At 43.0% G+C, this 10025-nt stretch overlaps 1 protein-coding gene across 1 annotated transcript in view; it reads right to left on the bottom strand.

Moving 5' to 3' along the window:
* Positions 1–10025, bottom strand: part of COL28A1 (collagen type XXVIII alpha 1 chain) — a 130606-nt gene that overhangs the window by 119908 nt on the left and 673 nt on the right. The gene's annotated exons all lie outside the window — the stretch shown is intronic.

A 10025-nucleotide genomic window follows, 5' to 3' on the forward strand; every position in this document is an offset into this window, starting at 1 on the left:
GTCCATATGGGATCCTGGTAGATGCAAGGTGAGGACTTTAGGCACTAAGCTACCACACCGGGGCCATAAATGAATACTTCTTTTAAAAAGTCAGCCAGCAACATGAATAAGCATGAATAATAAATTGCAGAACTTCAATGATAAATTGAGGTTTCTGGCCATGTAGTTAGGATTTAGAAAGCTATTCAATGAAGAAGTTTTTAGATAACCATCAAATTTCTAGGAACTAATGTTTTAAGAAAATTAAATAACTTGTGGCCTACTGTTACGTCAACTCAACACAAGGCTGGATTACACAACATGGTTCCCATGGAAAGCGACAGAATCACCTCCTTTGTGTTCTGTACTGTCTACTGTGCAACTGCAGTTTGCGTCCTCTGTACTCTTTTGCATTGAGGATAAATTATTCACTGACAAAATTCACATAAAGAAGGCTTGAGGCCAACTAATATCTCTATATTTACAACTAAGAAGAATCTTTTAGTAAAACCAAACTACAGAAATGTAATGCACATGTTGTATTCACTCATTGTTCATACTTAGAACTACAGATACTGACATGATACATGTGTGACTTTTTCAACGTAATCAACTTTGATGTAATTATACATTTTTATATATTAATTGACCAAATTCAGAAATGTCAGCACTAACACACATCAGAGTGGATCACTGGTCTTTAGGGACAATTGCTTGAAAAAGATATTTGGGCACCATCTTGTGGAGCTTTGTAGAAAGACACAGAGTGACAGTTTATTCTGTGGCATTAACATTAAAATGCTTAACAATAATATAGGTTGCTTTTTGTAAATCTTTTGAGTAGAGGAAAGAGGTAATGAGCCAAAGGATTCATAAAATACTTTTATGAATCAAGAAACACTCTAAGTCACTTCTGATGAGATCTGAAATGTATTTGCTTAACAAATGAACTTATTTCCCATTACAAGTGACACACTAGATACAAGAATAAGAAATGGGGGCCCGGCGCGGTGGCGCAGTGGTTAAGGTCCTCGCCTTGCACGCCCAGGATCCCATATGGGCGCCGCTTCTATCCCACCATGCCCGCTTCCCTTCCAGCTCCCTGCCTGTGGCCTGGGAAGGCAGTCGAGGACGGCCCAAAGCTTTGGGACCCTGCACCCGCGTGGGAGACCCGGAAGAAGCTCCTGGCTTTGGATCGGCATAGCATTGGCCGTTGCACTCACTTGGGGAGTGAATCATTAGACGGAAGATCTTCCTCTCTGTCTCTCCTCTCTGTATATCTGCCTTTCCAATAAAAATAAACTAAATCTTTTAAAAAAAAAAGATAAGAAACGGGACCTGGTGGGGTAATCTAGTGACTAAAGCCCTCGCCTTGCATGCCCTGGGATCATATGTGGGCGCTGGTTCATCTCCTAGCAGCCCCACCCATCCAGCTCCTTGCTTTTGGCCTGAGAAAGCCTTAGGACCTGGCACCCCCAAGTGGGAGACCTAGAAGAGTCTCCTGGCTCCTGACTTTGAAGCAGTGCAACACCAGCCATTGCGGCTTCTTGGGGACTGAACCAGCACATGGAAGATCTTCCTTTCTGTCTCTCCTCCCCTCTGTATACCTGACTTTCCAATAAAAATGAATCTTTATTTAAGAAGTCATTTTAATGTAATCAAGAAGATGAGCAAGTGAAAGGCACTGAAAGTTTTTTTAAAAAAAAGATTTATTTATTTTTATTGGAAAGGCAGATCAGATTCACAGAGAGAAAGAAAGACAAAAGATCTTCTATCCACTAGTTCACTGCCCAAATAGCCACAATAACCAGAGCTGAGGCAATCTGAAGTCAAGAGCCAGGGGTTTCTTCTAGATCTTCCGCAGACCTTCTCAAAGCGTTAGGCCAGCCATAAACAGGGAGCTGGACGGCAAGTAGAGCAGCCAGGATACAAACTGGCACCATATGGGATCCCGGTGAGTGTAAGGTGAGAACTTTAGCTGCTTGGATGCTGCACTGGACCCAGCAGATTTTTTTTTTTATGATACAATTCCATAGGCTCTGAGATTCTGAGATTTCCCATACCTTCTGCCCAAATTCCCTCTCCTCACACTGATTTCCCCTATATTATCACAATAGTATAGTCCTTCATAAACAGTCATCAGTCCATCATTCTGATAAAAGGCTGACTTTCAGAGAGGAGAAAAACTCTGTGAGAGAGTCAGAGAGAGATCTTCTATTCACTGATTCACTCCCAAAATGGTAGCAACAGATCTGAACCCAGGAACCAGGAGCTTCCTCCCACATGAGTGCAGGGGATCGACAAGCAGGGAGCTGGATTGGAAGTGGAATGGCCAGGATTCAAACTGGTGCGTTGTTCACTTTCCAACAGCAATGGACTTGGTGCACAGAGCCAGTAATCATACATGTGGACTACTGACTGATGGTCAATAGCCGAAGTTTGTTAACAGCATCAGACTTTTAAAGACTGATAGGCATGGGGAAGCAGGGCTTGAGGAAATTATATATGAACCATAACAAAAAGTCAACTGGAGAACATGGGAGTTCCCACCTCTGCCTGGAAGTACCATTTTCTGTTTTGTAAACTAAGACTGAGGCTTAGAGAGTTGTTGGCCTGTGCATTTGCATATCAACTGTTCCCAGAGTTCATTGCAGCTGGCCCTACACTGGCGAGGCTTCACACTGTCACCTCTTAATCAATTATCTTCCTACAAATCCAATCATTTGTCCTCCTACAGTGCATGCAAAGGATGCCAGCACTTGCACTGGAGATTTAGCCGATTGCGCTAACACAACAGCCCCAAAGATGGAAATTCTTACCAAAAAGTTTTTACAAGTCTTTACAGTCAATGATACAGTGGTTAAGCCACTGTGGGACAGCTGCAGTGTACACTGAATGGAGGAGCGTCTGGGTTCAAATTCTGGCTCCATTCCCGATTCCCAGCTTCAAGCTGCTGCATGCCCTGGGAAGCAGCAGGTGGTGGCTCAGTCAACTGGGTACTTGCCACTAAGTTGGCGTCAGTGTGGCTCAGTCCTGGCTGCTGGAGGCCTTTCGGAAGTGAACCAGCAAACAGGGCATTCATTCTTCCTCTCCTTCTCTCTCTCCTGTCCTTCTACCTCTGCATTTCAAATAAATAAACAACAAGCTTTTTTAAAGCTTTTTTAAAATGTCAGTAGTGGAATCTAGGGAGTGGACAGTGGGTTTGGGATGTAAGTCTGTCAAATTTCAGTATGTTTCCAAATTTTCATAACAAAATGTTAGAGCAGAACATGATGCCAGCAATATGTCATGGAAACATCCAGAAAGGTAGCCTGGAAAGGGGTGCTCTCCACTGGGGTTGCTATACTGGTGGGTGAGCAGGGGGTCCTCCATCACACATTAAAGTGTGTAGGCCTTCTTTTGAAAGCAATGGGGAACTACTGAACAACCCTAAGCTAGGGGGTGGCATGCTCACAATTTCATCTTAAGAAAATCATTCTGTAGCTGTATGAAAAAGTAACTGCAGGGAGGCAAGGCCGAAGGCTGAAGGCCATTAGGAAGCAGTTATTGTCACACAAATGAGAGCCAATGCTCTCAAGCACCAGATGCAGGGGCGGAAAGAAAGGAACAATTCTAGTATTTAGGAAGCAGAATCAAAGAGCGTGCAGTACGTGCCTGACCTAGGTAAGTGGAACAAATGAAACAAAAGATAACACCCAATGAAAACGAACAATCAGCTTTCAGGGGAAAAAAATACACCCATATTTACATCTGTGTATCTATATAACACACCGAAGTTTAAGGAGTGACTCAAACCTTGGCCCTGAGGGTCCCCGCCATTTTGGACTTAGTACCATTCTAAATACCTGCCTCCCTTAGGTCTCAGCTTCCTTAAGATTGCATGCCATTTAGGTTTCCAATCTGCTTTAACTTTGTAACCCCTCCAACCTGCTGTAACCTCGTGGCACCATACCTCACAGCCCTCTCTACCAACCACTCGCAGCCCCTCCGCCAGTCCTTGCCCACCGCTGTACCTACCAGTCCCTCAAGGCCCTGTGATGCCTGCCCCTGGCCACACACAGGCACACTCCCACCAGCCCGGCACCCTTTCCTGCTTTCCTTGTCCTGTCCCCTTCTCTCCCTTTCCCTCGGAGCCCCTCCTGACACTACGGCAGGAGAGGTTTCCTTCTCTCCTTCTCTCCCTCACTCTCCCTCCACTGCCAACCTCATAGCCCTCACCCCTGTTGGAATAAGTAACCTCCTGCATGGTTTGCAGCAAATCAAACAGGCCTTTCCCAAAAAGAACTTCAGCTACTACAAAAAAGGCTAACATTAGTTACTGTGAAAAGATCTGTTTGTTTAAAAGATTTTTTTTTTTGAAAGACAGATTAACAGAGAGAAAGATCTTCCAGCCATTGGTTCACTCCCCAAGTGGCTGCAACAGCTGGAGATGAACTGTTTCAAAACCAAGAACTTCCGGGTCTCCCATGTTGGTACAAAGTCCCGAGGTTTTGGCTCATCTTTTACTGCTTTCCCAGGTCAAAAACAGGGAGCTTGATGGGAAGTGAAGCAGCAAGGACACAAACCAGCACTCATATAGTTCATGCGGTGAGGATTTAGCCACTTGGCTATTGCACCGGGCCCACACCTAACTTTATTATACCAATACAAAGCATAGGTGATATACAATTGATAAATAGCTAAGTAGACAATATTCTAGACAGTAAAATGTCATACTGCAAATTGATTCTCGCAGTATGCTTTCATGGACTTTTCACCAGCTTCTTGAATTCTTGTCAAACCCACAGTTGCAATCTGTGGTGACAAGGAATGTGTGATTGCAGGTCCAACAGGAATGTTGATTGACAGTTTCAATTTCTCTAAGATAAAAGTGAGAGTGAAGCAAGAACTTGGAACTTCCGCCTGTGTCATTGGCATCCTATACGGGCACCAGTTACTGTCCTGACTGCCTCACTTATTTTTTTTTTAAGATTTATGTTTTATTGGAAGCACACATTTACAGAGAAGGAGAGACAGAAAGATCTTCCATCCACTGGCTCACTCCCCAAGTGGCTGCAATGGCCAGAGCTGAGCTGATCCGGGGCCAGGAGCCAGGAGCTTCTTCATACAGTTTGTCAGACAACAAAATGATTCTCAGAGTATGCTTTCACTGACTTTCACCTGCATGAAGACCTGCGGGAGGCTCCTGGCTCCGGATTGGCTCCGCTCTGTTGTGATCATTGAGGGGTGACCCAGCAGATGCAAGAGCTCTGTGGCTCATTCGCTAACTCTGCCTCTCAAAGAAAAATTAATAATGAAGAAGAGAAATTTAAAAAAAATAAATAAAAACAACATTCATGACCTAAGCAATTCTTAGAGCTACACTTCATATCCGAAAAGAAAAGAAAAAAAGGCTGATACATAATATTTTACCTAGTGAAGAGCTCTCTTATAAATGAAGGTAATTAAAGACTTCCTGATAAAGATTGAAGTAACCTATCACCATCCTTACAGATGACACTTCAGGACAAACTGACAGAAAAACACAATAAGCGTATTGGAACAAGGTGAAAGAACATAAGATATTCAAACAATAGGAATATTTATGAAGCAATGGCAGAACCAAGTCATTAGTTAGTAACAATGTCCTTGAACGTAAATGGCCCACACATTGCAGGGATTAAAAAAGGCAAGACACATTTACACGCTGTCTATAAGAAACACAGCTCACCAATAAGACACATACAAACTAAAAGGGTTGAAGAAGAGATTACAAGCAAATGGAAATTTTAAAAGATGGGCAGAAAAAGCAATTCCTACATCAGACAAGATAGATTTTAAGGAAAAAAATAAACTGCTACAGGTTGGTGGAATGTCTCATTTGGGATGCCAGCATGCCACACGGGCACACATTTGTGTTCTGGCTGCTCCACTTCTGATCCAGCTCCCTGTTTATGGTATGAGAAAGCAGTAGAGGATGGCCCAAAGCCTTGGGATTCTGCACCCACATAGGAGACCTGCAAGAAGCTCCTGGCTCCTGGCTGCAGATCAGCCTTCCTTTGGCTGTTGTGTCCATTTGGGGAATGAACCATCAAGTCCATGATTCTTCTATCTTTCTGTTCTTTTCGCTGTAAATCTACCTTTCCAAAAAAAAAAAAAGTGGTTTTTTTTTTCTTAAAAAGAATACATATTCCATAGTGCATGGAACATTCTCTAGGACAGATAATAAATAATACCATAAAATACCTCTCAACATTTTTTTTTAAAAATTGAAATCCTATATCTTTTGTTAACAAAGGAATGGAAATTAACATTAAAAGAAATTATAAAATATACAAACACATGGAGACTGAATAACATGCTCCTGAATGGACAGTGAATCATAGAAGATATCAAGAACAGAATCAATACATTTCTTGAAATGAATGAAAATGAAAACATTTCAAAACTTGTGGGATACAGCATCAAGAGTAAAATCTATAGCAATAAATGCCTAAAACAAAAGCTGGAATGGTATCCAAAAAAGTTATCTAGCAATGCATCTCCAGGACCTAGGTAAAAAGCAAACTAAAAATAAGTAGGAAGAAAGAGATAATAAAAATTTTAAAAGAAATAGAAATTTAAAAATTATATAAAAGAGCAGTGAAATGAAGACCTTATTTTTTGCAAAAATAAAATTGATAAAACACTGGCCTAGCTAAAAAAAAAAAAAAAAAAGGAAGACCGAAATTAGTAAAATAAGAGATTAAAAAAAACAAAAACATACTATAGCTGATAGCACAGAAATTTAAAAAGTTGCATGCTAACATACTGGAAAATCTAGAAGAAAGAGATGATTTCTAGACATACATAATTTTGTGTAACTGAGGCACAAAACATAGGAAACCTGAATAGACCAATCAATAACACTGAGATTCAATCAGTACTAAAGGGCCTCCTAACTGGAAAGCTCAGGATAGGACGGCCTCACTATTAAATTCTACCAAACTTTTAAAGAACCAGTCACAATTCTTAAATTATTTAAAATCACAGAAAGGAAGAGAATCAAGATGGCGGAATAGGGTAAGAACACATTTAAATGGACGGAAAAACATTTAACCAGGATGAAGCAGAGAGGACACATTCCAGGAAACAGGAGAGGACAGAACAACAGCAGAGGGGTACCTGGAGACTGACAGACACAGGAAAGCAGCGGACACAACGGTGTGGTGTTGCAGTGACTGATACTCCAGCAGCATTCAGCTAACGGCAATCTGAATTCCACCAGCAGCCAGAACTCCAGCAGCAACCACTGGGAGCTTGTGAGGTGAATCCAGACAAAGAACTGTCCATCCTACTGGTCTGTTTGATTTTACCAGGAGCAAAGACAGAGCAGCAGATCGCAGACAGGCAGTGCGAGAACAGCGTGGATTTCACAGCCTAGACAGGCCTCTAGAGCTGAATTGGGCACCATTTTGCATAAGGAGGCAAAGGCAAGGGAAAGGACTGAGCATACGCTGAGCTGGGAGTGAACTCATTTCTGACTCGGTGAAACGCATCGACATGGCATTCTACGGGTTCCACCCGGGGCAGGTCTGGGTAGCTCTCAGTTCTGACGGCCAGCAGATCAAGAACAGTAGTGGGTGTATGTCAGCGCGGCTTTGTACACTGTGGCAAGAGCTTTGGGACTGCAGGAGACAACGGTGAACTGCGCATGTGCTGAGCTCGCGAGAACTCGCTGAGATCAGCGAATTGCACTGGTCCCACAGGAAAATAATACCGACTGTGGCATCAAACAGGTCAAAATAGGTCCGTGTGGCACCCAGACCTAACGTCCAACAGGTTCCGACAAGATCAGTGCCTCCGGCAACCTAACTATATGACACCTGGTGTCTCTTTAATCCTGGGACCTGCTCCAACTGGAAGTGGGAGAAAGGTTGTACAGACAACGGTGCAGCCTCAGCACGGTATCACAGGAGGTAGAGAGTGGTGAGCCAGGAGATAGGGCTGTGGAGACCATGGTGGAAATCTAACATAAGAACCCAGACCTGGAACTCGCTGGAGGTTGTGGCACAAGTGGCTGCAAGCAAAAAGTTGTGTACCAACTACAATAAGAAAAATCACATTGTAGACCTGTGGGTGACACAGCTTAGAAACCTGCCCCAAGGAGAAGACTCTGTTAACCAGAAGTACAGTGACCAAGAGCAAAAGAAGAGACAAAGGCACAATGAATATTACCGAAAACTCCCCTGCAAAGGAGCAAAACCCTATGCCAAACTCAGAGTTCACTGAGGAAGACATCGAGAAAATGGGGCATACAGAATCAATAATACTCATTTTAAAGCTTCTGATCAAAAATGAGAAACACATACTAGAGTTCAAAGAATTTAAGGGAGTAATAAAGCAAATCAAGGCCGATATATCAGAAATTAAGAACACAGTAGAGCAAATTAAAAGTACAGTGGAGAGTCCCCAAAATAGAATGAGGCGAGCAGAAGAATCCCAGAGTTGGAAGATATTTCCTGTCATCAGGGGGAAGCAAACAAAAAGTTGGAAGCAGGGCCCAGTGCGATGGCGCAGTGGTTAACGCCCTCGCCTTGCATGCCCAGGATCCCATGTGGGCGCCGGTTCTAATCCTGGCAGCCCCGCTTCTCATCCAGCTCCCTGCCTGTGGCCTGGGAAAGCATAGCATTGGCCACTGGCCGTTGCGCTCACTTGGGGAGTGAGTCATTGGACGGAAGATTCTCCTCTCTGTATATCCACCTTTCCAATAAAAATAAAATAAATCTTTAAAAAAAAAACAGCTGGGGGGTCGGCGCGGTGGCGCAGTGGTTAAAGGTCCTCGCCTTGCATGCCCGGGATCCTATATGGGCGCCGGTTCTATCCCGGCAGCCCCGCTTACCTTCCAGCTCCCTGCCTGTGGCCTGGGAAAGCAGTCGAGGACGGCCCAAAGCTTTGGGAACCTGCACCCGCGTGGGAGACCCGGAAGAGGCTCCTGGCTTCGGATCGGCATAGTATCGGCCTGTTGCGCTCACTTGGGGAGTGAATCATCGGATGGAAGATCTTCCTCTCTGTCTCTCCTCTCTGTATATCCGCCTTTCCAGTAAAAAAATAATAATAAATCTTTAAAAAAAAAAAAAGCTGGAAGCAGAACTGGATCAGGCTAAAAAAAAAGTATTTAAGAATTCAAATAAAAAATTTTAAAAACACACCTCCCACAAAATCTCATTAGTGAAAGGCCACTGTTTCATCATAAGAAGTCATCCTTTCAATAAAATGAAGTAATTCCTGACTCTGAATTTTCCCATTGTTATTTGTTATTATTCATCTACTAATGCGTAAGATTCATACTGAGATGTCACTATTTGATATTCTAAAATGATACTAACATATCATCTTTCCCACTAAATTAAAGGCGTCACTTTTAAGCTTCTTTCTTTGCTTGTAACACCCATGGTGACATACATTCTTTGATAATATTTGTGGAATGAATGACTCTTCAAAATTAGTATATAGCCTGTGAGTGTCAGCTAATGTTAATCTTTTCAAAGATTCTGATTATTTAAACTGGCGAAGTTCCAGAGAGTAAGTCATGGGAACCCCATGTCCTCGGCTTCATTTTCCCAGGATCCTTTTACCAGTGACTAATCTTTAGTTTCCCCATTCCCTTTTCTCCAATCCTTCTCATAGAAGGAGGAGTTTGGTTTATGTTGAATTGTGGGGAGACAGTCTAACATGCATAAGTCCACAGTTCTTGAACGTGTTGGAAGGACTATGCATGGTGACCTCATCTTTGTACTCACCATTGAGGACCCACTGGGGTGAGGCCTAAGGGACACTGTTTGCAGGTGTTACACTGTGGTGTGAAAGGTCAAAGTCAGGCTCAGGTACAGGTAATTATCACCCTTATCATGCATCCCCCTGTGCATACGGGCTGGACCATGTACACACTTATTTTATTACATTCTTCATATATTCTCCACTCCCTGAACTCTACCTACAAAAATGCAAAAGATGAAAGAACAGCAGAGAGAAAATCAGAGTTCCAGGATGGTTGTATGGAGCCTGCAAAAAACGACCCAACGGCA

This window comes from Ochotona curzoniae, unplaced genomic scaffold (genome assembly GCF_017591425.1).
Source record: "Ochotona curzoniae isolate NIBS_2020 unplaced genomic scaffold, NIBS_Ocur_1.0 scaffold_3835, whole genome shotgun sequence".
Lineage (NCBI taxonomy): Eukaryota > Metazoa > Chordata > Mammalia > Lagomorpha > Ochotonidae > Ochotona > Ochotona curzoniae.